This window comes from Scleropages formosus, chromosome 10 (genome assembly GCF_900964775.1).
Source record: "Scleropages formosus chromosome 10, fSclFor1.1, whole genome shotgun sequence".
Classification (NCBI taxonomy): Eukaryota; Metazoa; Chordata; class Actinopteri; order Osteoglossiformes; family Osteoglossidae; genus Scleropages; species Scleropages formosus.
In genome coordinates this window covers 25,450,985-25,466,681 of record NC_041815.1, presented here as the reverse complement: position 1 = coordinate 25,466,681, position 15,697 = coordinate 25,450,985, and positions in this window count along the sequence as shown.

Sequence of the window (15,697 nt, the reverse complement as noted above, 5' to 3'; positions counted from 1 at the left end):
GACCACGGGACCCCCCCCCCGAGCCCCGCCTCCTCACAAGATTGGACAGTAAGGGAACAGCGCACGCTGAAAGCCAGGCTGCCCTTCCTGTTAGTAAACAAGAGCTGTAAACGGTGTCACCGAACACAAGAGCCCATCAGTGGCACCTGTGTCCGCTGTACCCATCCAGACGGGGCTAACGCGGTCCAGCAGAAGGTCTCATGCAGGTCTGGGGCACAGCAGAGACGTCCCAAGTGCAGTTAGGGCAGCAGGTGGCGTAGTGATTAGTGCTGAAGGTATGTGCCTTAAGGCACCCAGGTCTCAATGGCCTGGATCACAGTACTTACCCTGCATTGATGCAGTAAAAATTACCCGGCTGCAGGGATGGCTAAATCACTGGAAGCAGGTTAATGTTGTAAGTTGCTTTGGAGAAACATGTTGGCTAAATAAATATACATACATACATACATACATACATACATACATACATACACACACACTTTCAGAACGACTTGTCCCTTACGGGGTCACAGGGAACCGGAGCCTACCCGGCAACACAGGGCGTAAGGCTGGAGGGGGAAGGGACACACCCAGGACGGGATGCCAGTCCATCACAAGGCACCCTAAGCAGGACTCGAACCCCAGACCCACCGGAGAGTAGGACTGCGGTCCAACCCACTGCACCACCGCACCCCCTTGTTGGCTAAATAAATACATGTAAATGTAAGGTGACTGTGGCAGTGGGAAAGCACAGGTTGGATAAAAGAAATCGTAGAGACGCTATAGTAAAGTACATGTTCAAGCCTCGAAGGGCCCTGCCGTTGAATGGGACGCTAGGCCAGGCAGCAATCCATCTTTTGAGCCAGTGAATAAATTAAAATGAGATGGCAAATTGATAAAGAGTCTCTATATATTAACCCCCCCCCCCACACTCAGGTAAATCAGAAATCTATTTCTCCACTCCTTTGACGTTCTTCTCCCTTCCACTAGACTGCGGTCCATTTGACCAGCTCTACACCAGGGTGAACCATCATTCTCCAGCATGGTCCTCTCCACACTGCCCCCTGCTGCACAGGTACCTGCACTAATCCCCCCAGCTCCCCTGTGGCCCCCCTGTTGCCAGGCAACTGGCTCCATGGACACCCACCTGCCTTCAGGCTTCAGTGGTCTGAATTTTGTCTTAATTGCAAATTGAGAGGGAGACGAGTGTATGTCCCTGAATGACAAACGGGGCTGAGGTGTTACTGATGGATGCTGAGGAGCTAATCAGAGGACAGCGTCAGCATGGGGGGGGGTTGGGGGGCAGTGTCTCACACACACACACACACACACATGCACAAATACACAAAGACAGACACAAACACACACACGCACGAGCTCCATTGTAGTTGAACTCAGGTCTCGGTTAATCTTCCTGGATCATCCAGCGACATCATACAATCACACGCCCAACAATGGCGCCACAATCGGAACCAAGTGCTGTTTGGTGCCGTGCGGCATTTAAGTGCATTTCGTTCCGGGGCCTTTTGTTCTGTACGGGCCATCGCTGTGGAATTTTAAGTCGAACCTCATCCAGCCCCCCCGCCCCCCCGCCCCCCCAGCCTGCCCCAGCGCTCACTTTCTCCGTGCCTCCAAACTCAGACATCACATGTACGGGCCTGCCCGTTAAATTCAATTACCTCCTCCCAAACAAAACGGGCCTGAGAAACAGCCTCGCAGGATGCTCATTTCAGCTCCTCTCCCGTGAAATCCCAAAAGAAATCTCCTTCACTTGAACAATGCGCTTTTTCCTATTTTAAAAAAAGAAAGGAAATCAATATCTGGTTTCAATACGTGGGGACGCGGATCGATGCGGCCCGCTCTTTTTCTCTCTCAGGCGGTAAACAGAAACAATGGAATATGGTTATTATGGGGTCAGGGAGTGCTCTGCTGTTAGGGACCATGATGAGGTCCTTGTGTTACACATGCTTTGCGCCTCTGATGCCTTTAACCTCTTCCTGGTGAAGTGCCACTCAAAGCTGCTCCCCCGACCCCCATTCGGTGCTCCGGACACCTCGTCTTGGCGGCCTGTAGAACAAATCTGCTCGGATACCGCTGCTCTGCATCCAGTTTCTCAGCTCAGCCACACGAAGAAGCTGCTTCCTGCCACCGTGGTCCATAAGTACATTGTACCGTCCATTATCTGGGTTAATGGAGCGGAGGAGGGGTGTACCGACAATCCGGAACACTGGCGGTTCAGAACACGTTCAACTGTCCCTGTTATTCTGTCTCCGTAACTTGGATTCTTCACTTATCCCGACTGCGATTATTAATATCGGTCTGGATTGGGACCCAGTCTGGGTTTGTGCAGCATTCGGCCCATAGCGATAAACTCTCACTGCTCTCGAAAACCGAGCTATGCGAAACACCGTGAGACGCACCGCATTGTGGGAATGGTGTACCCATGCTCTCAGTTGCATTCTGGCACTTTTGTACTCACGGTTATGTTTTGCACTATTGTGCTTTACTTTTGTAATTATTAATTTATTTACAAATAGCCTTCATTTTCCTGAAGCCAGTCCAGACACTTCCACGGTACGTTTACTTTATGAAATAATTTTGAAAAACATGCATTTTCTGTATACTATTGTCATTAATTGTTATTCACTTTGTTTTCATGTTGCACACCTTTTTCCTTATCATATTAAGCATTATGACTTTGGGGGGGGGGATGTAGAATAGACTCAGAACAAATTGCAGTTTTTTCCTATAAGAGATAATGGAATAAGTAATTTTGTTTTGGATATTTCATCTGTTTACAGAATGAATTAGGACCAGATAATCTAGATAAATGTACTTTATTGTACCACAACCAAAAAAAAAAAAATCAAAATTTTATTGAGTGTGCTTACAAGTTCTTATTGTTTATGCAAAATATGTATGATTTTTTGTTTGTTTCTGAGAATCCCTCACATGTGACTTCAGATTTGCCTGACTGTGTTGCTGAGAATCTCACGGACTCGCACTCTAACCGCAGCATTTTTTTTAGCGGCTACAACTTTCTCCCATGTTTCCGGTATTTTATGGGGCGAAATTACGTAGTATGTCATTACTATGCGGCAGATAGAACCGTGTGCTTAAAAATGCTCGACGTTGACTCACTAAGTGTACCCGCACGCACACACACGGTGGCTGCGTGTCAGGTGGACATGCACAGATAACCCACAAACTAGAAAAGTGCACATTTACATTTATTCATTTAGCAGATGCTTTTCTCTAAAGTGATGCCCATCTCATAAAAACTACAATGTGTGCATTGCATCGGGAGAAAGAGAGACATAGTTGCAGATGCATGATTCTTAAGTACAGTTAGTTTTTTCTTTCCGCTATATTAACCAATGTTCATCCCATGAGCAGCTGCATGAAACCCAGAATATCAACAATTCCTGATCACCTTCTAAGTCATTTTTTTTTAAAAAAATACAAATTGTGAAGCATAGTACTAAGAGTTTGGATAAGATTTTTTATAAAAAATAAAACGGACACCCAAGCAGTGCTCATAATGAGCATTATATTAGAACAGCAATATACAGGAACACAAGGCTCTCTATATAAGAACCCATTTCCCATAAACCTCTGCACCTCAAGCCATCTTACTTGGCACCCCCAACCTCCCACTTCTCTTACTGGCAACCACAGTTACCCATTATTTTCCCCGTAAGTCGCCCTAGTGGTTGAACACCTAAATCATATTTTACCCACAATGCAACTATTAACAATAAACATTTTCCCGTTTAGACACAGAGTAACGCGGGTCGTTACAATATAAACATTTACATGCACGAATTGAGAGCGTGCAGTATTCTCGTGGGCAACCTCACAGCCGATAAACCTTTCAAAATCACGGCAAATGCATTCGAAGAAAAGGCCGGAGCAGCTCTCCACGCCACTGGACCGTTGTGTACAGGTGCCGTGAGCCCGGGATGATGTCACACGGGCCGTATTGCGTGTCGTGGCCACGGCAAGGATGAATGACGCACGAGAAAAAAGCGATCCCCCTTTCGCAGCTGCGGCCAAGCCGGTGAGGATTTTCTCACAATTCCCCGGCCCAGCAGCTGCCGCCAGGAGCATCTTCCAGGGAGACGGCCGCTCATACGCAGGAAGGGGGACACAGTGGGCTGCTATGAAGATGTATTGGACCCCACAGTGTCATTGTCTTCAAAAAGGAATTACAAACAAATTGCTGAGGGCCTGCACATAATTTAGAGACTCGTGGCAATTTTATGACTTGCTAATGTTCCTAATTACATGCCCGTGAAAGGCTTAATTAATTGGAGTATGTAGGAGAGGGGGAAAAAAGCAGGAGCCAAAATAAAAAACAGGAGCGAGGAGAAAACCGGTTGCCTGTGTTTGTTATCGTGGTTCCACTGCATTGGTTTTTACTGCCTAAGGAGAATTTAGTAGCTCTTTATTTGCTCAAAGAAAATGCAAGTCTCTCGAAAATACGACCATTACGATCAACCCCTCACTGATACCTAATATTCCTTTTTCCCCCCCGACTTCGCCAAAGTGGCTGTAATCATATTATTGTAAATGTTGGTGCAGCTAATTGCATCGGGAGGAAAATAGGTTCCGCTCGGCAGGTTATGGAGAATTTTATAAAGTTTGCGCCCCCACAGGAGGGTCGAGTCTCTAATGATGGTGGAGGGAGAGCGGGGGAGGGGGAGGGGGAGAGGCAGAGGTACATCGGCACTCTGCCGCATGGCTCCGCTGTGTTAAGCTACCCTTCCTCCCACGCAAATGTACGTACTGGGGAAGTGTGCATGTGCATGTGCATGTGCATGTGCATGTGCATGTGCATGTGCATGTGCATGTGCGGACACACGGAAAGGTGCAGTCGCTTTGTCTGCATTTTGAAGGATGGACGGAGAAGATGAGGGAAACCTCTGCCGGGGTCACCGGGAAGCACGAGTCCTTGTCTCACGGTGGCAACGGAGACGGCGAACCTTTGGCACAGCCCCTGTTCGCATTCCCCTGAAGACGGAAGGTCTCGTATGTGGATTCTGGGGCCTTCTCGCTCTTCCTCCGAAACAGCGCACCCAGGACGTCCACCTGAGCCCGGCTACGGCGTTCCCACGGGGGATCGCAACCACGACGACGCATTCGGGGGGAAACGTGCTCCCCATTTACCAGGAGAAAAACGAGATGAGGGGGGAAGACGTTCCTTCCACCTCTCAAAGAAGTTACTCGTCCCTTGGAAGGGCACCCGCTGTGATCCTGCGTTTCTTTCACACTGGACACGTATGCCGTGTTAGTCGGGTTCACAGTGGCACAGACTACTGAGATACACCCCTGTACATAAAACAATGATATAACGATAACGATGATGTATCGGTAATGATTATGTACGTAATAGGGAGGCACGGTGGCACAGCAAGAAGTGCTGCTGTCTCACAGCACCGGGGTGGTGTGAGAGGATGCGGGTTCAACCCCTGCTCACTCTGCATGGAGCCTGCATGTTCTCCCTGTGCCTGCATGAGTTTCCTCTGGGTGCTCTGGTTTCCTCCCACACTCCAAAGACATGCTATTCAGGTTCCCAAGGGTGTGTGAGTAACAGAGAGTGTGTGTGTGTTCCACTGATGTATGGATGAGTGACCCAGTGTAAGTAGTGTATCTAGCAGTGTAAGTCACCGCGGTGAATAAGGTGTGTGGGCTGGTAACACTACATAGAGTTTGTTGGAAGTCACTTTGGAGAAAAGTGTCTGCTAAATAAATGTAAATGTAAAGCAGGGGCCACAGGTTACAATGTTTCACAGGTGTTGCCACATTGCGCTTGTGTAACAAGGGATGTTCAGATGTGCCACAATTTGTCTGAATTGTCATGCAGGTCAGATGTTAATTTTTCTGGTGGAACAAAGTGAAACTCATTGGTCATCCACATATTTACTCTATTAATTTTTCGTTCTTTTTTCGAAGGTGGATGTTGCTGGGGAGCAGGAAAAATACGCAAGGGCGGATTGTACTGTGTCGCCGCACTCTCTTCCGAAGGGTAATTTATTCCGAGCCTCTGTGTGGGGGTGGGGGGTGCAGTTGAGGCGAGGGAGACTGGCAGGTGCCGTGCCGTGGGGGGGCTGACAGGTGGGCTGGCGGGACCGCCGCTTCCATGGAGAGGGGCACCTTCCTGGGGCCCATGAAGAAGTGCTGACACAAGTGCTTTACACCACATACGCAGCAGGTCTCACCTCGCTGACCGTGACCCCTCCTGACCCGATGGACCGAACAAGCTCCGCCTCCCGACACCCCCCCGAGCCCCGTCCGTGACGACGACCTCGGAATAACTGATCTGAAGGATGGTGCCGTCCCTGTCTTTAGCATTCCGGGGCATGCCGGGTTCGAGGAGTCACCGCGCGGGAGACGCTGCAGGGTGGACTTGGAGGTTTTATGAAAACCATAAAACAACCAGTGCAACAAAAATGTAATGAAGAAAGGAGCATCTCTTCACAACCGTCTCCATCTCAGTGCAGCCCCAACTCCTCAGCGCAGCGACGCCTTTCCTCCGCTAGTCTCCTCAAACACCGTGGCTGCAACCGACCCTCGCCTCTCATTCGGGTGCCGCCGATAATCCGGGAAGTGGGCGGGGCCACACTCCTCGCGCGACACGCGACCGATAAAGGGGCCTTCTGGAACCTGACCGCACGGCGCATCGAGACTGGAGAAAATCGCTGCCGTTTACGAGACATGTTGGGAATCGCAGGGAAACCGGGAATCCCATTTAATCCCGAGAACTCGATGGGACCGAGCGCCAATTAATTTCAGAAGCACGAACCCCTATTGGGTCTTAGGTGGGGTATTAACAGCCGGGGGAAAGAGAGACAGTAGCTGCTTGTTGTCTTGGTTACGAGGTGATCCAGGGCACCTGCGGGTTAACATCTACTCAGCCGCTCCTTTGTTCATCGACGACTTTTGGACACGGGATGCCGCTAGCGCACCTGTGCTGAGTCGACGCCCTTCCTGCACGTCTCACCCCGACGGCAAAGAGAAGCGAACGGAGCCAGACACCCTCCGTCCTTCATAGATTCCTTTCCTCCCTGGAGTGGATTAGGTGCTGGAGCGACATTTTTACACGCGCACGTGTAAATCATGGCTAAACTCATGTAGGCAGCAGGGGGCGTAGTGGCTAGAGTGCTCACCCCCAGGTTTGAATCCTGTCTCCTGTTGTATTGCCCTTCATCAAAGTACTTACCCTGGACTGATGCAGTAAGAATGACCCCGATGTAGAGATGAGTAAAACATAGTAAGTCGCTTCGGAGACGAGCATCGGGCCATCGAATAAATGTAAAACGAGCCTCGGGTGAACCCAGCGCTTCTTAGTCGAGGACAGCGGCTCAGTGCAAACACAATGAGAGGTTTTGCCATTTTCCATAATTCAAAAGTAGGCACTCTTGGCTGTTTTTGTAAATAAGCGCGCTGATTTATAAAATCTGTTTATTAAAAAAAGGGAGGGGAGAAAAGGCTGCGGATATTGTTTTGGCTCATTCAGCGATGTCAATAACTGGAGCAGCGGGGCCGGCTGGCGCGACCCGTCGGCCCCCGCACACGCGAGCGCGCTCTTGAAGCGGCAGCAATTTTCCATTTCCATTTGTTGACCACTTGACCATGTGCTCCCCGCACAAACAGCTGAGCTCTCGTCTGCCGGAGTGCGGGTGCCGCGTCGGGCGCCGGCGCGCTGATGGGCTGGGCGATGGCGACCGCACGCCCCGACACGTGCCGCCGCATCTCCCCGCTCGCCCTTGTGATTCGCTGAAGTGATTCACCGCCTTAAACCTCCCGGAGCGAGACGGCCGTAACCGTTTGGCCTTTCGATACCAATAAAAACACCCCCCCACCCCGGCACCCTATCCCTTGCCCCCAAACACCCGCAATGTCTTCCGTTACAAAAGCGTAACACCGCATGAGGGTATGACGCATCTGGAATTGAGCAATGTCTTCAGTGAACTACATCTGGAGTTTGATTTTGTGTGTGTGTGTGTGTGTGTGTGTGTAGCTGAGAGAGTGTTTAGTGCTGCTTGGAATGCCAAGATGTCAGGGCCACCAGGGGGTGTAGTAGCTACAGCTGCTGCCTTTGGACTTGGTGGAACCTGGTTCAAATCCCACCTCCTAGTAGAGTACTCTTGGTACTTATCTGGAAGTGGTACAGTCAAAGTTACCCTGCTGAGTAAATAGGTAAACCAGTGTAACTTGCTTTGGATAAAAGTGTCAGCTAAATAAATAAATGTGGAAAGTTTGTTATTTTGTGTGATGCTTTTGGACAGCCAGTGTTGTGCGTGTGTGCGTGTGTGCGTGTGAGCACTGAGCACTGAGCAGGTCCCATCTACAGCTCCATACCCTCCTTCTCAGTCCCGTCTCCTTGTTCTGGCTGCCGTTCCTGGACGCTTCTCCTACAGCTCCTCTTTCTCCCCTTGCTCCTTTTTGTCTTGCTCTTACTTATTTCCTCCCATTCATCTGGAATTTTCCCCACTCCAGCGCCACAACAACACGGCACACCCCCCCCCCCCGAACCCGCCGGGCCCGTCACGGCTTTCCGGTGGGCTCTCTAGCCGATAAAGTCTTTTCATGTCGAAACCCTCGGGCTCCAAGGTAAATCCTACAACTTGGCAACCCCGCGTGCCAGGAGTGGGTGCCAGAGTGAGGCGGCATTGCTGCACTCTCTCATCCCCTCCTTTATTCCCTCTGCTCTCCGCCGCCTCCTTCCTTTATCCGCCTGTCTGTGCTCCGCACCCGCAGCCGCCCTGCTCCTCCTGCTCCTCCTGCTCCTCCTTCCCTTCCTTCACCTCTCGCCAGCGCCGTGTTGCCGTCACTCAGCGCAGACCCTAACTCAGTCTGCACGTTAATAACTGCAGAATTGCTAGGAAATAACACATGGGCTTTCATTCATTGTGTCAGTTGTCTTGCTGTCTCTAATGGGGTGTCAGTGCTCCTAAAGTCTGTACTGGGGTGTCAGTAGTCCTCCAGTCTGTATTGGGATGGTCAGTGAACCTTCAGTTTCTGTTGGGGTATCAGTAGTCCCCCAGTCTCTATTGGGGGTGTCAGTAGTTCTCCAGTTTCAGTCGAGGGTGTCAGTGGTCCTGTCTTCTGTTCTGGGGTGTCAGTGGTTCTCCGGTAGCTGAAGTAGTCAGGTTTTGAAGTGTTATAGAAGGTATAAGGTGTGTGAATTGCTTACGGGATTAAAACCAATTAAACGGACTCAGTGAGAAGAAGAAGAAGAAGACCGCCCCCTGCTGGCCTCGTGCATCTGCATCAGTGGCGGGGGGGGGGGGGGGGGTATTACTGCCTGGCAGATATTGTCACCGTAGGACCCTGCGCATTCTGGGTGACTCACACCTGTTACTGTTCTTAGGGCCGAACCTCGCACCTCCGCAGACGCGGATTAGTCGCTGCGCTAAGTGATGAGCACAGGGCTCCGGTGCCCGGATTGGCTGACTCGGGTTGTGGGCGGGGCCTTCCTGCCCTCCCCTGCCCACCTCCGTGGGGCTGCCTGTGCACACCTTAGCTCCAGCAGAGGTGACCCACCCCCCCACAGGTGCCCCCCTACGATGGGGTGTGGTGAGGGGCTGGCAGCTACATAAAGGGCGCTGGTGCGAAGAGTGATGGGCCGGACACCCCGCTCGCCCGCTCGCCTCGCTCACCTCTCTCGCCCCATCCCTTACGGGCTCATTTGCATACTGCAGAGGCCGTGCTGTTTTTATTGAGGTGGTTTTTATCAGTCCTCCACGGCCGTCCTGCACAATAAATTCAGCTTACTTCAGGACAAGAGTGACCTTTCTTAATCAAGCTGTTCCGCGCGGAAACGACGCTCGCGCCCCTCGCACCCTCCGCTCGTTCTCTCTCGCCCCCGCTCCGCACGCGTGCCATTCATCCTTCGGCGCCTAAAGAAAACTAAATCAAAATCTCCCAGTTTTTATTTATTTATTTAGCGCACGCTCTTCTCCAAAGCGACTTGCAGCGTTAAGTTACTTTAAATTTAATTTAATCGGTTGCTTGGAAGACACTTGGAAATTTATATATTTTACGCTTCTTTTGTCTCCCTGATTCAGCAGCTCAGCTTAAGCATCTTCTTTAAGGGTAAAACAGCAGGTCCTTTTATTGGACTGGACCAATATTTCACTGGAGTGTCTCTATGGAGTTGTTTGTTTCGAAGCTGCGCTCTTTGTGCCGCAGTCTCAGCCACAGTCTCTCTGGTTTCGTAATCTATACAGATGGGTAATTTTTACTGTATCAGGGTAAGCACAGTTACATTTAATTACATTCCTTCATTTAGATGAATCCAAAGCAACTTATAATGATTTACTCATTTACACACCTGGGTAAGTTTTACTCTCAGTTCAGGGTAAGTACCTTGCTCAGGAGTACTACAGCAGGACGTGGGATTCGAACCCGGGCTCTTTGGCTGCAAGGTGACGGCCGCACCCAAAACGTTAAGAAAATCACACCGACCACCTGAGCTGTTCTGTTCCATCTTTCTTGACGCCTCTTTCTGTCCCCCATGAGTAAACGTGTATACGACACGAAATAAAGCGAGGACGAATGGAAAATATTATATTCAAACATGAATATAAAGCAGAGAAACAAACCTAAAGAGCTGCTGACAGCTCAGGCCGACACGGTTGTGGTCTCTATACTTGGAGCTAATCGGTGATGTGATGAAGGCAAACTCCACCAACCCCACGGACCCCAGCCCCATCTGTCCCATGATGCACCCCTTCAGGGTCCCCACCTGCAGCTGTCTCCTGCTCCTGCACCGCTGACCACTGATCTTAATCCTGCACAGCTGTTCTGTTGGATTAAGGCCCTCTGAAAACAGGCAGTTGCACAGACTGCTTATGTGGGGGGGGGGGGTGCCCGGTGGGGAGCGGGTTCGGTCGCGATGCCCAATTCAGAGCGAGGACAGAACCGCTCTGTAAGCCTGACAGATGCGAGGGCTAACAGGACTGATCTCCGCTTGGGGTGAACACGGTGTAGCGCGGCCTCGCTAATGACGGACAGTGTATTTCCTCTCCCCCACCCCCCCCCCGGCCACATCGCGCCATCAGAAGAGACGGGGTCATTGCCGCAGATTAACTGTGGAAAACGGGATTCGAGCGAGGGTGCCGGCGGCACATCTATCACCGGCAGACACAATCACGCTAAATGTGTCTATTTGCATCCTCGATTTAAAGCGTGGGGTGGGGTAGGGGGCTCTGGGGGGGGGGTGGTGGGTGCGTGTGGAAAAAATCCATCTCTCTTGTGTTTGACAGAGCACATTAAAATGTTGAGTGCAAAGAGTGGACGAAATGATGGGAACTTGTTTCTCACATTGTTGTGACAGCAAATGCAAATAGCCCAGCTTCCCCCCAGAGAGAGAGTGGGGACCGGAGCCCAGCGGGGGGAGGTGGGGGGGGGGGGTGAGGGGTGTGTGGGGGGGCTAGTCGGCACAGCCAGTCATCAGGCAAATTATATTGGGAGGAATCTCTATTTTTGCTCTTTAAAAATCCCCCTCGCTCTGCCATCACAATATTATATCAATAATTGGTGGAAAAAATTAAACAAGTAAAACAATGAGCTTGCCTGGGGCCTCCATCTCCTCAAATCAGACTGTGCATTTTAAAAGAAGGTCACTTTTTTTCCCCTCTTTGGAGCGGTGACACGTACACGAAATGAGCAGCTGACCTGAGTTTGAATTTAGAGTGTTCATTAATAGGATATTACGCCATATGCTCGGCGCACTGTCTTATTTTAATGCCTGGCACCGACTTGAGAATTTCTAATTAGTGACGGTATAATGAGGGTATCGGCGGGTCTAACATGGGGGGGCGTGGGGGAGGGGGCACGCTCGCCCGCCGTACTGTAAAGCCACGCGGGCGAAGGGCCGCGGCCCGCTCGAGAGCCCCTTCCGAGGAACCCTCGCCACGGCGACTCGGCGTCCGACAGCCTGACGAGACCCTTCTTAATTCAGACGCTCCGAAAAGTGAAACACGGTACAAGCGTACAAGCCCGGGTGATGGAAGCTGACGGAGGGCAGAGGAGCGATGTGTGAACGAGGCCAAGAGGAAGCACGGTGGACGAAGACACACTCTTGCCATCTGATTGCTCGAACCCTCTTGTTGTACCCTTGATGAAGGGGCTAAGATTGCGCCGGTTAAATTACACTGCTCTAGACATGGCTGAAACGGTAAGACGTGTTGGAAGTGTAACCATGGTATTTCAAAAGACACGCTGTTATCGTGAAATACATCTGTGAACTGTGAGACACCAGTGCTACCTGCTGCACCACCATGCTGAGTTACAAAGGTTTACCCATTTTTACAGCAGGGTAATGCTGACTGCATTAGTTCAGTACCTTGATCGAAGGGATTTGAAACTATACCCTTTGACTCCAGCCAGCCAGCTCACACACACACTTTCTGAACCACTTGTCCCACACGGGGAACCAGAGCCTAACCCAACAACTCAGGGCGTAAGGGACGCACCCAGGACAGGAGACCAGTCCATCACAAGGCACTCCAAGCGGGACTCGAACCTCAGACCCACTGGAGAGCAGGACCCAGTCCAACCCATTGAGCCACCGCGCCCCCCATCCAGCCAGCTCTTACCCCTTAAAAGAACTCATACTATAGCAACCCAGGTGGTACATGGCACTCAGAAGCACACCCCAGAGCTGCGGAACTGTCGGTGGACTATAAATAAATAGATAAATAAATAAATATAGAGAGAGAGCGATACATACATACGTACCTACACATATATACATACGGTATAGAATATGTATATGTACGTAAATATGTATGTACAATTTCAACAGTGCTGCTCCTAAGTAGGGTTTCTGTGGTCCGGAGCCTATCCCGGGATCACTAGGCACAAGGTTAGGTAGCGACACCCTAAACAGGATACCAGTCCATCGTAGGGCAATGTCATGTACATGTTATATTCAGTATCTTAATATACACTATTCAATATATACAATATATTAATATATATTTGGGGGGTGCAGCAGCGCAGCGGGTTTGTCCTGCGCCTGCTCTCCAGTGAGTCTGGGTTTCAAGTCTTGCTTGGGGTGCCTTGCGATGGCCTGGCGTCCCGTCCTGGGTGAGTCCCGTCCCCCTCCGGCCCCACGCCCCGCGCTGCCGGGCTAGGCTCCGGTTTGCCGAGACCCCGCTTGGGATAAGCGGCTTCAGTCAGCGTGTGCGTAATATACATTTTTAAGGTAAATATAATTAATATATACTCACTCACTTGTGCTAACCGCTGGCTCTGAGCAGGGTCGCAGCGGTCCGGAACCTATCCCAGAATCACTGGCAGCAAGCCTGGCTGGTTCACCCAGGACAAGATTCCAGGGCATAGCGCATATACTGTGCATAATTATTTTGCGATAGATGTTTATAAATACACATAATACATACGTGTAGTTTCCCTATAAATGGTTATAAATAGAAAATCCATTTCAGAGGAGAAATGGAGGGACAGCGGAATTCACAGGGCCGAGTTATTAAGAGCCCAGTTACCGTAATGGACAGCCCTGAGTGGGATGGCGCTGTACAGAACCGTGAATCACGGCGGCCCGACTGTAACGGCGCGCGGGACCGTAATTCAGCGGCAGGCGCGGTGCCACAGCGCGAGACGCGCAAATAAGTCTGGCAGGTTGAGCTGACACACCTTCCATTAGCGAGCGGGGGTCCTGCCCGGGTGGGTATCGGTACGCGTTCCTCGTGCCCCCACCCACCAAAAAAAAGAAAAAAAAAAAAAAAAACTGAGATTAGTTAGAAAAGTTCCCAAGCAGAAAGCGGAGCGGGCGAAATAAATTCTGCCGGCGCCCTGCACACGACATTGCACATAAATATTCAATAAATTAGCTGGGGCCGCTTTATAGATTGATCAGTCTTCCCTGGCACTCAGTGACAGGCAGCGCTGCGGCTGAAATATTAATGCTGACAAATTAGGGATTTCTGAGTAAATGATGTCACATTGCATGGCTTCTCTCAGATTTACTCCCTGGCACGGGGCACATTCTGCAGCACAGTAATGCACTCTGCGCCCCCCCCCCCCCATTTCCCGAAAATGACATTCATTATTTTATCGTTAAGGAGAAGTCATTCTTTCCTAGTGCTGGGAAGGAGGAGAAAAATTAACCTCGTGAGGACCGAACCTGGGCTTGTCCCGCCACGGGCCCCCTGCGAAGCGGAGCTCTTACTCGCACCCAAGTGCGGGGGCAGCGGGGTTGGGGTGTGGGGGCAAAGACCTCCATGTGGGACAAATTGCGGGCAATTTTCGGGGGAATACTCCTGAGCAGCTGGACGCTGCTCTGATCACAGGTGGACAGGCTGAGGGCCCCTATGATGGCCAAGCACAGGTACGAGGGACACAGCGGGTGGCTGAATCAGGGGGCCTGTCAAGCCAATCCACTTCCACTCAGGTCAACAGAAAGTTCCAGCAGGTGCAGTAGCGGTTACTGCTGCTGCCCTCCGCTTGAAGGATCTGGGTTCAAGTTCCTTCCCGTGCACACACCCTGTTATCAAGGTGTTTACCCCGAATTGATACAGTAAAAGTTACGCAAGTCTTTAAATGGGTAAATCACTGCAAGTTCCTTAATGTACAAACATAAACCTACCTTGAACAAAATAAAGTAATAAATGGTGGTTAATAATAAAATGGATAGCCTAAGAGGGACCTTTTTTTAAATATAATTCTTTTAAGCAGAAATATACACACACACTGTCTGAACCGCTTGTCCCATGCGGAGTCACAGGAGACCGAAGCCTAACCCGGCAACACAGGGCGCAAGGCTGGATGGGGAGGGGGGACACCCAGGATGGCACCCCAAGCGGGATTCAAACCCCAGACCCACCGGAGAGCAGGACCCGGTCCAACCCACTGTGCCACCGCGCCCCCCTCATAAGAGAAATATAATATAAACAATTTTTATTCATGCGTATCACAGTCTTTTCTAAAAGTGCTAGAACTCAGACAATCAGGTGAAAACACACACACACACACATTGTCTGAACCGCTTGTCCCATACAGAGTCACGGGGAACCGGAGCCTACCCGGCAACACAGGGCGCAAGGCCGGAGGGAGAGGGGACACACCCAGGACGGGACGCCAGTCCGTCGCAAGGCACCCCAAGCGGGACTCGAACCCCAGACCCACTGGAGAGCAGGACCCGGTCCAACCCACTGCACCACCGCGCCCCCCTAGGTGAAAACATTTATGGCTTTATTTATGGTATTAAACCCAATTCTGTGACTTGTCTGGGCTTGGGTGGCATGGTGGCACAGCAAGTAGTGCTGCTGTCTCACAGTGCCTGAGTGGTGCAAGAGGATGTGGGTTTGATCCCTGCTCAGTCTGTGTGGAGTTTGCGTGTTTTCCCTGTGTCTGTGTGGGTTTCCTTTGGGTGCTCTGGTTTCCTCCCACACTCCAAAGACATGCTGCTCAGGTTCACTCACAGTGTGTGAGTGACAGAGAGAGAGTGTGTGTGTGTTCCACTGATGTATGGATGAGTGACCCATTGTAAGTAGTGTATCTAACAGTGTAAGTAACCGCGGTGAATAAGGTGTGTGGGCTGATAACACTACATAGAGTTTATTGGAAGTTGCTTCAGAGAAAAGCATCTGCTAAATAAATGTAAATGTCTGGGGCAATAATAATATATTTATTATTATTATCATTTTGTAGGAAACACAAAGCACCTTTCTTCCTCGAGAAGCAG